The sequence below is a fragment of the Mastomys coucha genome, unplaced genomic scaffold, assembly GCF_008632895.1.
Source record: "Mastomys coucha isolate ucsf_1 unplaced genomic scaffold, UCSF_Mcou_1 pScaffold6, whole genome shotgun sequence".
Taxonomy (NCBI): Eukaryota; Metazoa; Chordata; class Mammalia; order Rodentia; family Muridae; genus Mastomys; species Mastomys coucha.
In genome coordinates, this window is record NW_022196912.1 from 103665915 (window position 1) to 103684226 (window position 18312).

The 18312-nt window shown below is 36.4% G+C and overlaps 1 protein-coding gene and 2 long non-coding RNA genes across 25 annotated transcripts in view; 2 read left to right on the plus strand and 1 right to left on the minus strand.

Annotated features, from left to right (window-relative positions):
• Positions 1 to 18312, plus strand: part of Nrxn3 (neurexin 3) — a 1683426-nt gene that overhangs the window by 756741 nt on the left and 908373 nt on the right. The gene's annotated exons all lie outside the window — the stretch shown is intronic.
• On the minus strand, positions 1423 to 13482 carry LOC116079854. The gene is made up of 2 exons (XR_004114174.1): positions 13310 to 13482; positions 1423 to 1770 (listed from the first exon to the last, which is right to left on the minus strand). It is a non-coding gene; the product is annotated as an uncharacterized LOC116079854 (long non-coding RNA).
• LOC116079856 lies at positions 11716 to 17117 on the plus strand. Its single transcript, XR_004114177.1, has 2 exons — positions 11716 to 13700; positions 16867 to 17117. It is a non-coding gene; the product is annotated as an uncharacterized LOC116079856 (long non-coding RNA).

An 18312-nucleotide genomic window follows, 5' to 3' on the forward strand; every position in this document is an offset into this window, starting at 1 on the left:
ATGGGAATGGCTGTTACTTACAGATGACAATGTTCTACAACAGAAGTCTGTCAGCATCACTTGATTTGTAGATGAATCATTTCAGTCTCTACTATCTACTATGCATGCCTACTCCTTGTCTTGCCTGACTTACAAGCAATCATAGATGTAATTGTCTTAAGATCTACCTGACAAATCCAAGATAAACACCATCTCTCAAAGACATTTACCTTACTAATGACTTCTGTTTTGTAAATTTATATATTCATTCTCCTGCCAAAGGTGGTAATATTCATGGGTACAGTGGATTGGGACTTCTTTCAGGGGTCTGTCATTTAACTCACTTGAAATGAATTCAGGTGCTTGTCCTTGAACCAATAAGTTATCAGGTCTCTCTGGGGTTCAGATTTCTCATACATAAAAAGAGAATAGTAATATCTTGCTTACAGAGCTACAGTGATAAAACCACAGAGGGCTCTGCAAACCCAATCCTCAGCACAATGTGTTGCCATAGTTCTGAGCTCTGAGAAGACAAAGCAGATTTTAAATAACTTTACTTTGAAGAAAAAATATACAGTTAACCTACATCGAGCCAAGAATTTGTTATCATTTGGTGATTTTGATAAAAAATACTCTTGAGCAACTATGAAATGATTTAATACTTAGTTCATTATTATACAGAGACAGCCATGAAATGTTTTATATTCTGATAGCCATTATATGTTAGCCATGCCTCATTTGATAATTTCTTTCTGTCAGGGCTCTGTTCCTGCTTCTGTGCACTAGCACATTTTATCACACATTGCTATGCAGTGCCAAAACCTTTAAATAATAATAAGTGATAGTTTCAGTAGCAAATCAGTGATGTTTACATCACAGGCCCAAAGGGGGGAAAATGTGTTACAGTGGCAGGCATGGTAGTCGATGCCTGTAATTCTAGTACTTGGCATGCCTATGCAGAAGGATTGTGGCAAGTTTAATGCTATACGCTAACCTGGAAAGTATAGTGAGTTCCAGGCCAGTTTTGGCTACATAATGAGACCCTGACTCAAAACAACAACAAAAGCAAACAAACGAACAAAAATAAGAAACAACACAACAAAAAAAATTTAAATGATGCAAATAAGAAGCACAAAATTTACTATTCACATATTCAGAATTCTTGCTTTAGTTGTTTAAGGATTCATATCCCAGGCTCTTTATCAATTGTACTATGTATGGTTTATATGTTTGAAAGAGGAAATACTCACCCATTAAAGCATACTATTACAAGTATCATGTACATGTTTTATGTCACTATCGTGCAGATTTAATGGGCCTTTTTAGGATTTGAAGTAGCTCTTCCTGGATTAGGAGACAACTTAAGACATGTTGGCAACAATTATAAATATGCATAATAAATAGTTGAAGCATTTTTTAAATCCACTGTAACCTCTCTTCATCTCATTTGTAGCCACTTTAATTCCTAGAGTTATACTTTCATATATCTTCTTCTTTAACTCTTTTTCTTATCTACATAAATATGCTCCCTGGATTCTGCTTTCTTTCATTCTGCTTATGAAAACAACACTGACATTGACTATATATCTTTTTTTCTCTCAGTGACCTAGAGTAAATGTGATGCTAGTAAATGTGATGTGACAGAATAGGCATGGTATAGTCATGGATCTGTTGTTGCCTACATTTCATCTATCTCATTTCAAGGATCTTTCCACTTGTGGATATTTGCTCAGCATTTATGGTCTCTCACATTGTAGTTGATCTTGCTATTACTCTACGTTGATCATCATCCTAAAAGCAAAAGAAAAATGTAAATTAATTTGATAGCTTTACTTGACTTTGGATTAGTATGAGTTCTTAGAAAATAAATAATTCACAGTGGAGCCTAGATATTCCCAGAGAGTATCTGCAAGTCATGTGTGTGTGCCTGTGTGTGTGTGTGTGTGTGTGTGTGTGTGTGTGTGTGTGCTTGTGATTGAGGGAGAGGTGAATGAAATTTGTTTCTACCCAATGGACAGATCTTCAGTTTCCAGGTAAGTTTATTTCTGTAAGATATGCCTGCTTTCCTTCATGCAGCCATTCAAGTTCCTTCAAGTAATGACTTAAAAAACATCTGCTTCTGTGCTCATAAGCATCCTATATACCCATCGTCTCCATTCTTTTACAACATCCCCTTTCAAAAGCTCATTCAAAATGGCAAAAAAAAAAAAGAAACCAAAGCTAATATGAATTTAGATGCCGATTGTGTCCTGTCTATGAATGTTTTCCATTTTTGAAATGGCTGGGGAATTAGCGTGCCTCTACCCGCAGTAATTTAGAATGAGTGGAATTGGATAAGGGTCGTTTCCTCCATCTCCTGGGATTCTAAAAGCTCTGTTTCTTTTATACCTGATCAAGTCTGCCAGTTGCAAAGCTATACAATAGAGTGGAGAAGTGCATACGGTTAACTATGACAATTACAATCAGTTCTTTACAATCTGCTGCTGCTATGGGGTTTAAATACCATCATGGATGTCAAAAGGACAAAATATTGCCTCTGTGTTTTCTGCTTACAGATGTTTTTATGATTGGGTTTTGCTCATAAACAGGTGGTTATATGATGAAATCCTTCCATGCATTTATCTATCTTACTTATCTCCTAACATGGCTTCTCTGGGGTATAGTTAAACATAAACATTGGGTTTCTAATGAGCTCCGAGGTTACTTTAGTGTCCCCTGATTGTGGTGCTGTGAAGTGAAAATGAATTTGCTTATGGTGAGTGAAAGGAGTTGAAATAAACATGGCCAATTAGAAAAGACTCCTTCCCACTCCTTCCTTCATTCTTGCATTATTTTTTTGTCCTTATCCAATATTTATTTCTTTTCATTTTTACCATAATAAATACTGCACCAAATTTCCACGTATCATGTGGTCTCAAGCATGCTTTGAAGAGTACTGCATGGGGACATGAATTGGTATGGTACTGTTACATGACTGTATCCATCCCTAATGTTGCAAGTTGAATCCAAACAGTAAAAATATTGCCACTGTACCATTGGCCAAGGAAGCCGGTATGCAGGTAAGTCAATTGTTTTCTTTCAGCAACCTTTTCTACAGCACTTCTCTTTGCCTGACAGGTAAGTGTGAAGAGGTTCAAGCACTGAAACTGGATTTGAGAGCCTTTCCCCAGTCCCCAAGTGTGTCTTGCTTAAACAACACATTTCTTGTTAATGAGCATCTGGTAAAGCTAACAGCCTTTAGTCCTCCTCATTCTTAACTGTCTGAAAAAATGTGTCCAACCTGCCATGCCTTATGATTGAATTATAAACAATGAAGCATATTAAAATCATTAAATTTCATCATGTCAACCCTGAGATTCAAGTTGCAACTTGATCAGAATTTGATGGCCTTTCCCTAGCACTTGAGAGTAGACCAGTATACTGCTCAAAAAGTACTTTCTTATTTCTTAAGAAGCTATTAGTTTTGTGGGGTTGCCTGGACATGGATTCTATAGATCTGGGGGAAGAGGAAAGCTTGGAGAAATGAGAGTGTAGAGGAACAGACAGGAACCCAAAGGCAAAGCCATCTCTTCCCAGGAAAAGAGAGTAATGTTCTGCCTCTGGGTGCTGCTCATCCATCCTGAAAATAAGATTCACTTTTCAGTGTGGGGGATGCTGGATAAAAGCCTATGCTTTACAGTTCTGATTACCCTTCCCCTTTTGTTCCTTACTATCAAAAATAATCATATTCTATAAATGTCAGTGGAATATGGTTAGAGGGAAGCTACACTTTTGGAGAAGCAGGTGTCAGCTCTGTCAGATCTCTGTGAATAAGCACGTCTCTACACACCTTTTACAAAGGAATAAAGGTCATTCACCACCCTACTTGTAAAGCTGTCAGAAGATTTCAGAAAGAACTGGGGGGAGGTTGTCTTTTTACATGGGAAAGAAATCTGGTTCTGGAGATATTTGGGGCAGTTCAGTGAACAAAAGATATTAATAGAATCCCCCTTGCAGCTTTTCTAAGAACAGATGTCTCATCATCCAAGAAGTAAAGGCAGCTGTAGGGTTCCCCTGGGTTCATCCCACACAGCATGAAGGTGCTATACTGAATGTGGACAGGACACATGGGCTTCATGGCACAGGGCTACTTCTGATCTTTCTGCTCCCACCTGCTCATCTCTTCTTACTCCTAGACTCCTATCAGTTTACTGAACAGACTTTGGTTAACAGTGTGCAAGAAACATACTACACCACCTACAAACAAAAACAAAGCTGGGGGCCCTGTGTTATGGCTTAGATGGCATGGGGAAGAAGTGTCACCAAAGATGATTGAGCAAAGCATTTCTCAGGTTTTTCAGAGACTACATCTGTGATGGTGGATAAGCCTGAAAAGAAAGGAATGTCAGCCCTCTGGTGGTTGGCATGTGTAAATACACTGAGCTAGATCATTTCAGTAAGCAGGAAATAGAGTCAGTTTGCTGCATTTAGAATAGTGTCTTTTTTTCAATCAACTAAGAGATTATAAATGTTTATGGTACCCCAAGCTTTTGCAAGGGCAACACATGTAGAGTCTTTTACTAAACTCCTCTGTGGCCTGGTGATAGACTAATCAAAACTCAAGTTGTTATTGATTTGTAGGACACAGAACTTAAAAATAGTTAGATAGCAAGACTATTTAAGTCAACTGGTTCTCAAGACCAAAGATTAGAAAAGAGAGTTCCCTTCTTACTCAGCTTGGTTTCCTGGAAGAGTTACTTTTGAGGACATAGGTAAAAACATGCCTTGAAATATGGGTTAGAAATGAAAATGAACATTCAAAAGAGCAGAGGATCAGGGACAGTCCTGTACCTATGCATTCAAATGGGCAGGGGAACAAACAGGGACAGATTTTGCTTTGTAAATGGGCATCAAGAAAGCATGGATATATAATGTTAAATGCATGATGTAGTTATAGAAGGTAACTAAATGAGAAGGTAGTTGTATATATATTAAAAGTACATTGCTATAAAATTGAATCAGTAGGGCATAGGTATTCATTGTGAAGCTAACAGCAGTGTAGGTAGCTTCTGGATTTCAGGAATTCAGAATGAAGCACATATCCCAGGCCTGGCAACTATGTGTCATCAGGCATGTTACTCAGCCTCCCTGTGACCACTTATTTATCTATTATACTAAGACAAGATTTAACAATGCAGGATCTGGGATTATGATCCGGTTGTCATGTGCTGTGCAAGCATAGAGATCTGAGTTTGGGCCTGTAGCATCTTCATGAAAGTGAGATGTAGCATGACTAGTCTCTTTACCTGGAGGTAAAGAGAGGAGGATCTCTGGCGCTGACTGGAGAGTCACTTTTACTGAACCGGTAAGCTCCAGTTTGAAGGAAATGCTTATTCACAAGAACCAGGTTAAGAACAATAGAGAATTTCCAATGTTTGCTTCTGACACACAAACACATCCCACACACATCCCACACACATACACACAAACACACATGACAGTATAGTTTCAGACTCTCACATGGAAATGTTGTGTAGATACAAGAAGTAGGAAGTGAAAACTAGGGGAAGTCTAGGATACGCCAAACCTGTGCCTCACTACGGTGCTGCACGGAGTGTCTAACAGACTTTCTAAAGCAACTGTATGAATTTGGTGGATGGTGAATAGATGCCACTCAAAGACTTCCAGCTTCAACACTGATTGATTCTTAAATGTACCAGATGACCCACACAAAGCAGATAGGGAGACAGCAATAGCAAAAAGTAGATTTGATGCCCAAAATCAAGTTTAAATTCAGTTCAAGCTGTTCTGTTCTGTGAAAAAAACAAAAAACAAAAAACATTGCTGTAAGTAATGCAGCCTATCATTGAAATGGCTCTCTCAAGCTCTTTCTGTAAAGCTCCTTCAGGAGGTGCGGGGTTGGATGGATGGAGAATAGCAGAGGGGTAGTAACCATTTCCCACAGTCAATATGTCAGCTCTTCAAAGTTGCTGTGAGAAAACTGAACAAAGATCATAGCCTGTGTGTGGAAGGGGGTGGGGACTTTGGGGAACAAGAGGCTTGAAGTTGAATTCAACCCATTCTAATAGTGAGAGGAGGGAAGAAAAGTTGACAGCAAATATTTCAGGAAGAACAGGCCCAAGAATGCCCCGTGCCCAAGCACTGCACCCTTCTATGAGCCACATGCCAAGAAGGGAGTTAAAGATTGAGGTTAGCAGGGTTTGAAAGGCAAAATGTAATTGCTTCCCCTTAATTAACTCAAACAATGCATGGCAGGTTATATTAACATCCCTGTACTGTAGCTTAGAAAGACTGTAGGCCACCACTGAGGGGGAGGGATGAGGAAAGAGAGGGAACAAGAGAGGGAGAGAGAGTGAGAGAGAAAGAGAGAGAGAGAGAGAGAGAGAGAGAGAGAGAGAGAGAGAGAGAGAGAGAAGGAGGGAGGGAGAGAGAGAGAGAGGGAAAGAGAGAGAGAAGAGGGAGAGAGGGAGGGAGGGAGGGAGAGGGAGAGAAAGAGAAAGAGAGAGAGAGAGAGACAGAGAGAGACAGAGAGAGAGACAGAGACAGAGAGAGAGCTTTGCTAGAGCAGGTAGACCTTGAAGCCTTCTAGACTAATTTTACAGGTGAAAGAACAAGCTTTAGAGGAAATATAGAACTTGCCCCAGGTTTTGAGAGATCCTGGTGACAAAGCTTGTATTAGACCTCAGGTCTGATCAATTTCACATTCTCTCCAAGATGCTGTAGATGATGAAATCTATGGTGATTCACATTAGCCTGTGAGGTAAAACTTACTTTAGCATATTTGAATACAGATTAAAGATTGATGTATTCTTTGAAAGTTCATTAAAAAATGTGAGATGAGGACAGACTCCTACAAGTAAGGTGTCTTGTAACTGCCACATATGTGCTGTAATATCTGCTCACTTGCCCATTTGTGTGCATGTGCATGTACAAATACACAGTTGCATACACAAACACGTAGAAAACTAATTACATGAATATAATGAAAAGTTTAAAGCTGGGCTTTTTCTATATAGCTCTCTTCATCTAAGTATCACAGGTTTTGTAGAAATAAAGCAATGGAAATGTGGTTGCTGTGTAGGAGATGGAGTAGGGAAGTTATCAGGATTGAGCAAGCATCTTGTGATCATATGACATTAATGGCACCACCACTGGAGAAAAATCTGATCAAATCACAGCTTCAAATTTTCCATCGGTTAAAAAATATATATATAAATGAAGCTATTCATGTTATAGAGGATATAGGACAAATGAGAAATAATAAAGATAAAATTCCCCTCATGTTTTAGTCATTTTATGAGGAATTTATGAACAATCCCAGAAGAGTGTTAATATAGTTGTCGATTTTATTTTGCTTTATAATTTCACAAGTCCTTCAGACTTTGTATTCTCCTTCTGAGCCTGACTAGATAAATAGACTTTATAGACCCTTTTGTCACTATGTCAATTGGGAGAAAATTCTTCAGTAATCTTTGGTATGGGGTAGTATATTACGTGATACTCTCTACTGAGTTATCAATGGAAATGAATATAGGGGTAGATAAACAGAGTTTGAAATGGGACCTCCACTCATTGCCATACTAATATAAATACATATACACATACATACATACATACATATAGTATTTGTATATATCGATGGGGAGCAATGGTCTGAAACATAAACACTCTCATCTGTTCACATTCAGGATTTGAATATAATGCCACTGAAATAGGAGTTGGGCAGAAATCCATATACGATGTTCTTACAGGCCAGTGCAAAGTCTTTGGGTCCATGCCTGAGTGTAGTTCTCCTTAAACCTGTGTGATAATTTAGTGGAATGTCAGTTCTACTTCTCATCATTAAACACTCTTAAGCCACAGGTGCTTCCATGGGACCAGAAACTACAAAACTTTGTACAAACAAACAAAAGCCCATAAGTATGCTTGTTATATAAAGGGAGGCTGGGATCCAGAAGAATCAGTAATTTCTCAAGCTCTCAGTGTGATAGACTTGGATTGAGTGTGAAATCACAGGAGTCACTCATATATAATGAAAAATGAAAGTGAGGAATGAGAACTTAGGGTAATTCTAAGCCAAACTACAGGAGTATGAAGCATATGCTTAGTTGAAGAATTTTATTTTAAATCTTCCACGCTTTAGTGGAAGCAAGATTATCTTTGAGGATGTAAAGTGGTAACATTTTTGTTTATTTTGAAAGGCAATAATACTTAATATGTTTAATTATTAAGAATTATTATAAATTTGCATGTTACAATGACATTGTCCTAAATGACATAAAATGACATTACCTAACTGGATAAGAACATTTGCTGGTTAACTAGATCTGAGTAAGATCTCAGAACTCACATTGTGGAAAGAACACCAGTGAGTTCATCAAGTTGTTACTTCCTTGTGTGCACAATGCCACAAGCACATTCCACCCACCCATATATACATGTGTACACACACACAGGAATATGTATAATAAATTAACAAGGGATTTTCATTTTTGGGTTACACTTACAAATGGAGATAATAATTCAAACAGCCCATGTGTAGGAAGGCATAGAAAAATAGCTTCCTATTAATTACCTTTAATTTAAATTATATTTCTATCTGAATACCATGGAAAGAAGTAGGGCACACTTAGGACTTTTGTGTAAACAGCTTCATTATCTTCAGGCAGAGGATGGGCTATTTGCCTGAATATGTGAAATGGCAAAAGCAGAATGCTCGATCACCTCACTTTCATCTTGTTGATGTTCAAGAGTCCCCAGTTCCAGATTTATAGGGCCTTCCTTACACATCCATCATTGTTAATAATGCCAATACTCTGATGCTGGAAGTCTGGAATTGGCTCCTGAGTCAGTTTCTTCCCAATGAAGGTAGTTTATCATCTTTGCTCTTGTTGGTGTATATTATTTAACATGTTCTATAATTGATAGCAATTATAAATTAGCACATTACCACAATGGCATTTTCCTAATTGGCCATATTGATAGATGTGTTTTGAGTGGGTATATTCCTGATTGTAAGCCAAGTGTCCATCTGAGAGAGTATTGAGACCATCCTCATGCCAGAAGAGAAACTCTCTATTCCACGGGTTCCTCCTTACTATTTCTTTCTGTTCTTCAGTCCTTGGTAGACACGACTCTCAGATACATATGCTTCCACTTGTGCTCCCCTTTGACAAAATTTCTGGGAAACTGTGGTTAATGAAGACCTGGGATTTCAAGACTGAATGAGAAGACTTTAATCTGGCTGTGCCATGTAACAGATGAGCCGCACCCCTCCAAACCTGTTTTCCTTGACAAAATATGGGGATTAAATTAATGTGTCTCTCAGGGTTATGTTATACCAAACATTAAACAGATTAGATATGTAATATTTTGTCCATTATCAAATATATGGTAATTTCTCAATATATATTGGTAATTATTTTAGTTCTATATTATTTAGAAATATCATAATATTAAATTAACAAAACTATATTTGATATGGCTCAATCAAATATATTAATGTATAGCTATCATTTCTCTAAATTTGAGAAATGACTCACTCTCTAGAACTCTAATAATACTGTCCCCTAAAGACAATTTTTCCATTGAAATAAACAATTTATCTTTCCAATGTATAACCTGCCAGGTCCATAACTACTTCTTGACTTACTAATCTCCTGACATCTACCCTGCAGATGCTGTCCTCCTAGCATCTAAGTCCTCATTTCTCCTTTACTAATCTCTTTCATGTTATACATTGAACTAGGAAAAGGCACCAGTAGACCTTTTCATAATAAAGTGCATGCTAGTATTCTGAAGGTGTTGCAGCAGAGATATAGTTTAAGCCTATAACGTCTATATTCAAGCCAGGAGTGAGGGTGTCTGCTTGACAGCCAATTCCTTTTGCTGCCTCTGAAATCATTGTCGAACATATAACTCTGCTCCATAGTCACATGGTAGCCTTTAATTGTATCTGCTGAAATCCACTTAGTCAAGATCAAGGGTTCTCCGATTACATGTTTTGTATATTCTAGCTATCATATGTGCTTGGCATCTGTCATCAGTGGAATTGGTCTAATTTTTAGTCACTTTCCTCTCATCCAAAGCTTCTGCAACATATACAGCTTGTCAAGTATGCTTCACTTCAGCTATCATAGGTATTTTGTGAGCCTTACTTAGATGCATTAGTGGCCAATGTTTACTATAGGTGGTTGCTACACATGAATTTCTGCCGGCTGTACTTTTCTTAATTTCATAAAATCCTATGTAACATATCAGTTAATCAAAACCATCTGTTAACTTCTTCTCTTGAACAGACTACTTTTCAATGGTAGATGAATTGGTTCCAGTTTAATCCAACAAATATGTTTGGAATACCAACAGTGAATAAATTAAGCTAATATTTACTGAGAACCTACATGTTGTAGTCATTTGCTTGCTTTTTTGATTATATGTGTATATTATCTGGTTGGACTCTTTGAATAATCTTGTGAGATACATAATCTATACTTTTTCAAATGAACTAATTAAGATTCATAGAGGTTATATATTACATTTAATATAATCCAATTAATAGTAGTATGAATTGAATTAAAAGTTTCCTGGGTTTGAAAACTCTTATTTTTCTTCAAAGATGGGATTTTACTAAGCATGTGCTAGGGTGATAAGTTGGTAAAGAAGTATATGAATACAGTGCATGATTCTCCACCTGATTTATAAAGTCTTGGAATAAACCACTTTCGTGTTTTTGTTTTTTGTTTTTTGTTTTTGTTTTTTTTTTTTAACCAGAGGAGTCAAAGTTGTATAGAGATGTGTTGATGACATTACTGGATCAAGGAGAAGTAAAGGAAACATGAAAAGCAAACCCCTTACCTACCAATAAGTTGTCTGCTGATGTTTGTTAAGGTCTTGTAATAATTGTACAGCCTGGGGAAAGAATTTATGGGGACACAGCTAGAAAATGCCCAGCTCTGTATTGAAGCAAAAACTGTAATCTCAGTGCCAGTTCTTGTCTACCTAAATGATATGTGCCCACACCACTTCTCCACATAATGCTTCACCTACAAGACTGGCATTTACTGCTAGACACTGGGTTCACAGAGAGCAAAAGCTTTAGCACAGAAAAATAAAGTCCCTTTCCTACCAGCTGCTAAGAACCCAGAGGCAATGAAGAAAGTCTATCTAGTACTGTGTTTTCAAACTGAGCCGCCATTGAGATTCTATTTGGGGATATTTGCCAGTGATGATTCATTTGTTGCTATCTTACTTCATAGAACACATGGAATTTTCTTATGACAAAAGCATTTTCTGAATATTCCACAGGGCTTTCTGGACATGGCATCATATATACCAACTTTTCTTGTGGGATATGTTAACAAAGATTGTCCTGTAATGTGGACAGATTCATAGACTATTTATAGGCACAATACAGCCACCAAATAGCCATTTGTCCTGCTCAAGCCCTGTTAGCATTTCTCTGAGTCTTTCATCATTAGTATCGTGTATAGGCCAGAATATTTTTGTATTCAGGTTTTACTGTACTTCCCTAATATATTGTTTATGGCTGCTTGATAAAACTCTACAACCTCGCTGGGCAGGGATGGCACATGCCTTTAATCTCAGCTCTTGGAAGGCAGAGGCAGGCAGATTTCTGAGTTTGAGGCCAGCCTGGTCTACAGAGTGAGCTCCAGGACAGCCAGGGCTACACAGAGAAACCCTGTCTCGAAAAAACAAAAAACAAAACAAACAAAAAAAACCCCAAAAACCAAAAAAGCCAAAACTCTCCAACCTCATTGGGCCTAGATACATGCTATAAGTAGCTTTTGTGACTTTTCAGCCCTTTGCCATTATGAAAGATACTGAAGGCATGGAAAAGCATATACATTATTATTAGCTGACACCAGTCTCAAGCATTCGGAATACTGATAAAAGAGCTTGTGAAGTAATTAACCAAAGTTTTTTTTCAGACTATATATATGTGTGTGTGTGTGTGTGTGTGTGTGTGTGTGTGTGTGTATAGTAAGTTAAAGAAGGAAGCTGTTTGCATATTAATCTGAAATAAAAATGTATAGGATGTTCTTATAGTGGAGAGGGCAGGCATACTCTGGGTCCTGATTCTTTTTTAAACAACATTAATAAGGAGTCACAGTTGAAAGCATCTTTGAGACAGGCCAGCAGTACTGAGAGTTTCTTTGCAGAGGCATTGAAAACCAAATAGAAAAAACGAGACCACCTCTAACTATGGCCCTGTCACTTGTCTGGGAAACGCTGAATCTTTAGTGACAGTCTTCAAGCTTCCATATGTACCTGGAGCTAGGAAACTGGGATGAACATAGAAGCTAATGGCAGTTGGAAGAAATATGTTTTTTTTGTGGATATTCATCCTAGAGGATTAGACATTAGATTTCTACTCTGCTAGAATAATTTTAATTCATAAGCCTTCTAGTAAGAGATAGAAAGATGAATATTGCCCAGTGACCATGAATCTGTCTGCTTTCATCAGAGCATTCACAGTCTTGAGGCACCTAACACTTAGGTAAAGCCAACTAAGAAAATATATTCTCAACTTCCTGGCACTCTTATGAATTTCTCATCTATTTAAAAACACTGATATATAATCTGACTATCTGAGAGCTGATTTTTACATACATTTAAGTTGTTGATTGACTTGAGCCTCTGAGGGACTCTTTTGCTCAGTTTTGATTGAGCGCTTCTCCTCCTCCATAGAACTCCTTAGCTAGCACATTTGAAGTGTTCATTCCCAGGAGAAAGATAACGCCAAATGTGTTAACTCCTTGTCTCTGTGTTAACTAAGATCTTCAGGGTTTGGCTTTCAAAGCTTCAGTGTTTCTAAGCATCAAATAAAATGTAGAGCATATTCTCAAGTCATGCTTTTCAGGTTCCTTTTAAAATTTATGTATTTTCTTATAGTTATTTTTTATTAGATATTTTCTTTATTTACATGTCATATGATTTCTCCTTTCCCAGTTTCCCCTCCAAAAAACAAACAAACAAACAAAAACAACAATGGGCAAAATGATCCAGAAGGTCATGGGATAAAGGATAAGAAAACAAACAAGATGAAAACATTTTAAGGCAACTCCACATACATGTTCAAGCTTTGACCATCTCGATTTCCTTTATGGTGATGGTTGTAAGTCTAATAAATACCAGCTTCTATTTGAAAGGAGCCCCATGGGATCAAGCTCCTCCAGCAAGGATAAGAGATTTGTGATAGAAAGAAGAAAACAGAATAAACTCTCCCCCATAATATCTTGTCATCCCACTTCATACCATGTTCATGTCCCACTCTAACGGATGCCTGTTAATAAACAAGATGCTTACTTACCTCATAGTGGTCCATTTCACAGTTCATTCTGTGATGGTCTAACTTGGCTATACTTCCTCATGGCATGGATAGCAAATATGGGAACTTGTCTGAAAGCAAGTAGTTCTAGCTCAAGTCAATTTCAGAGTAGAATAATCAAGGCACAGTACTCTCATAACATCGCCATGGAGATCACTCATAATGTCACCTTAGAGATATCTTCTGAAGTCACACCCTATCTATCACCTAAGGACTTCCTACCAGCACCCATCTCTTCAGAATTCTAGCACTTCCCAGTACTTCTTCATTTGGAGTCCTTAAAGGGATCATTCTACTTTGTGACACTGAACATAGTCCTTAATAATACATTTCTATCCACATGCGTATATACATAGCAAAGATAGACAAACCTGTGAGTATCAAAGATATTTTAAAAATTGGGAATATTTGAAGAAAATATTGGCCAGTGAAGTTCAGTGAGTATTTATAGGATGTTATTAGATAAGTCTATAAAAGTTCACAGAGTTTAAGGAAGCAGCTATTTGAGCCTAAGCTGGTCAAATGTTCAGGGTCAGAAGTACATCCTAGATTCTTTAATGTTAAAGAACTTGAATTAGGGGTATATTGATTGAACAGACATGTCAGTTAGAAACTGTCATATGACTGTGTTATTGCTTCTTTAGCTCATGTTCATATAATGTGTACTTACATTATAATATACAGTATATTATATAATTATATAATTATATAATTATAATATAGAATAGGTAGTCACCTGTACATTATCTATTGAACATCCATTTACTAAGGCCCCTCTATAAATCAGTGTATAAGTTTCTGTGTATACAAAGATAATCAAGACTTTGCTAATGTGAAAACTTATACAAATACATTAGTGACACATTTGAGTATGTTTTCTTGAGAAAAAAATTCTCTTCAAACTATTCCACAAAATAGAAACAAAAAGAACACTTCTCAATTTGTTCTATGAAGCCACAATTGCGCTTATACCTAAACCACACAAAAACCCAACAAAGAAAGAGAACTTCCGACCAATTTCCCTTACGAATATTGATGCAAAAATACTCAATAAAATTCTCACAAACCAAATTCAAGAACATTTCAAAATGATCATCCATCATGACCAAGTAGGTTTCATCCCAGGGATGCAGGGATGGTTCAATATAAGGAAATTCATCAATGTTATTCATTATATAAACAAACACAAAGAAAAAAACCACAAGATCATTTCATTAGATGCTGAGAAAGCATTTGACAAAATCCAACACCCCTTCATGATAAAAGTCTTGGAAAGATTATGAATTCAAGGCCCATACTTAAACATAGTAAAAGCAATATACAGTAAACCAGTAGCCAACATCAAACTAAATTGAGAGAAACTTGAAGCAATCTCACTTAAATCAGGACTAGACAAGGCTGACCACTCTCTCCCTACCTACTCAATATTGTACTTGAAGTCCTAGCCAGAACAATTAGACAACAAAAAGAGGTCAAAGTGATACAAATTGGAAAGGAAAAAGTCAAAATACCACTATTTTCAGATGATATGATAACATACTTAAGTGACGCCAAAAATTCCACCAGAGAACTTCTAAACCTGATAGACAACTTCAGCAAATTGGCTGGATATAAAATTAATTCAAACAAATAAGTAGCCTTTCTCTACTCCAAATGATAAACAGGCTGAGAAAGAAATTAGAGAAATGACACCCTTCATAATAGTTGCAAATAATATAAAATACCTTGGTGTAACTCTAACCAAGCAAGTGAAAGATCTGTATGACAAGAACTTCAAGTTTCTGAAGAAAGAAATTGAGGAATATCTCAGAAGATGAACAAATCTTCCATGCTCCTGGATTGGCAGGATTAATATAGTAAAAATGGTCATCTTGTCAAAAGCGATCTACAGATTCAATGTGATTCCCATCAAAATTCCAACTCAATTCTTCATAGAATTAGAAAGAGCAATTTGAAAATTTATATGGGATAACAAAAAAAATCAGGATAGTGAAAACTATTCTCAAAAATTAAAGAAATTTTGGAGGAATCACAGTCCCTGAACTCAAGCTCTATTACAGAGCAACAGTGATAAAACCTGAATGGTATTGGCATACAGACAGGCAAGTAGATCAATGGAACAGAACTAAAGACCTAGTCAAATATGAAAAGTTAAAAAAAGTAAAAACCAAAAAGGACTTTAGTTAAGAGCAGCAGTGGTAGTGAGGTAGCTCAGGCAGCCACAGATGGTATGGAGGGGGCTAAAATATGAGGTTGTTCTAAAAATCCATTTGGCATTTACTTTTAATGCTGAATTAATGCCAATGTAATGATCTATGCTATAGTGGAGAAGTTTATACATTTAAAAGAATGGTAATTGCTAATAATTTACCTCTCTGAATGATAATATATCAGTGATATGCAGAAAGGGATCTATAGCTAGGCTTACTCCTACTCAGGGTGCAGGATGATGAATCCTTCATTTCATTCTCCATATTTGACAAAACCATGAGCATCCTGAAGGGTTTACAAATGAGGTTAGAACACACCTTCATTCTAGGAAGTAGAGTTAATGGATTTTCCTGAGTTGATAGTATTCAGCCCTATGCAGTATGAATTATAAGCAACAGAGTAAAACCCAACCAATTGAAAAATGGAAAGTTTACCTTTAAAAGTTGAGAAGTTTGCTTCTTAGAAATTCACCAACTTGGCCTTTCAAGATCTACCAATTGTTCTGAATATGCCCAGGTTACCTTCATTGGCACACACAAAAAAGGTTTTGACAATCTTTGCAGAGATTTACTAGTGATGATAGTCTCTGTGGGTTATCTACTGTCTCGTTATTCACTGTTTAATTTCCCCCTCCCTCCTGCCCACCCTCATTGCTTTTTGTATCATTTTATCAACACATGACAAATTCTTGTCCTGACTTCCTCTGTGTCCTATCTTCTGGCAATGAATTCTTCTACCCATGCCTACCCAGATCAATTAAAATTTATACCCAGAAAATTTTGCATTAATATATTGACTTTCTGTCCTATTTCCTTAAATAACACATAATCTATGCTTCTTCAATTGTTAAATAATTATGATCTCATTTCAGTATGTAAATATAGACATGGAGTAAAGTTAGACTTCAATTTGTTTAATTACCCACATAAAAGTGAAAAATATCAGCATGATCCTCATTTTTTCTTGCTACTATCTCCCTCTCCTCCTCTCATTCTTCATTTTTCTACTCCTTTTCTTTCTTTCTCACCATTGTAAATTCAATTGAGAGGATATTTTCTATTGAGTAAAATTCTTCACATGAAGCATAGAACTAGATAAAATGTAGAGTTAAGTAAAGTATAAGAATTTATGCTTAGCAGATTCAAATAAAAGTAGTATTTGTAGTTCCTTGTAAACATATTATCTTTGAACATAAAAAAACAATATCTTCTTTTAAGACTGGAATCTTTTGCTGACCTAAAGACCTAAAATACATGAGAAGACATGGTATTGATAGTTGATAGAAGAAAGGTATATTAATCTGTCTTCTATATGCTTATATCTTTTAGCCAGTGTAATACAAGAATACAAAGGATTTCTAGAATGGCAACACATGTGGACTCTAAATTAAACAGACTTGCTTCTGCCAATCCTTAGTCATGTGATCTTGAATAAATGACATATGGAACCATCATTTTTCATCAGTATGTTGGAGACAATAAGATATTGTCAAGTTGAAGATTTAAGTCAGGATTATTGATTAATTCTAACTCAGTATTTGGTACAAAAGTTGAAACACAATAAACATTCAATAGCAGGACTAAGTCCTCGTCATTATTACTAACCTATCCTGTTTGTGTCTTGCCAGCCATACTCCCTAAGGTACAATAGTACCTATCAAAGCTTGAGTAAGGATGTAGTTGAGGAAATACTTGTTTTCTTATTCATGACTAATTTCACACCAAAATAACCTGTACTAAAGAGTAAAAAAAGACAAAATATAGACTTATTTAATTTAATTAATTTATTTAATGTATTGTTTGTGTGACCCAACATTCAGAAGTGAATCTTTAAGATTCCAGGGAAGCTTCACAATTTTGTCATTTGCTTTGATGAATAATATACAGTCTTGGAGAATTATCATTGAATATAAGGATGGTTTAACGTCAGTCAGCCAAGGAACTTAGATTCCTTTTGGTGGCTCCATGAATCCAGTTTCTCCCTTTGAATATGGAGAAGACACAGCTTGAATGAGGTTTTATGATGTAAAACTCATCTATTCAGAAAATTCTTTTATGATTTTTTTCATAGGAGAAGGTGAGAGACCTTCCTTTTTTGCCTTCTCAAAGTATAATATGCTATGTAGCATATCTTAAACTCCACCAAGCATTTCACATTTGGTGAGTAAGTTTCTAATCCATGGCACCCATTAGTGCCACAAAGTTAAATGCATGAACTGTGAAGAAAGATATACTGTAGTGATTACCCATTCATGAACAGCCATTTTTAACTCACAATCAACAGCTGATTGCAATTGATCTGTTGACCACGGTGTTGTTGTGACCTTTGAAATACATTATATTACCATTTCTCTTAATAAGGTGTTTAACATTCTGCAGGCAGGTAATTCTCTATTGGCATAGTGACTAAAACAATGATTAATGGTGAAGCTGTATAAGAAAAAGACTTCAGTGTGCTTGAAAGTCAAAGAATTTTGAAAAGTACAAGAGATCAATAATGATGAACACACTGTGACAACTTGATACTGGCTGTGCACATAGAATTGAAGCCATTAAGCTAGTCACCCTTAGAGAGCACAGCCTATAGAAATGAATGCATGACCAATAACAGAACCCTTCTAAATTTAAATTTCAAGACTTTGATTAGAAGAAAATTAGATTTATATATTGTGACTTATTCCAAACCATTACCTTGCCATAGTCTCCAGTGAAGTATTCTTAGCTCAAACTATATCAACATAGATATTTCTGAAATTAGGTTCCTTCAGAGGTAAA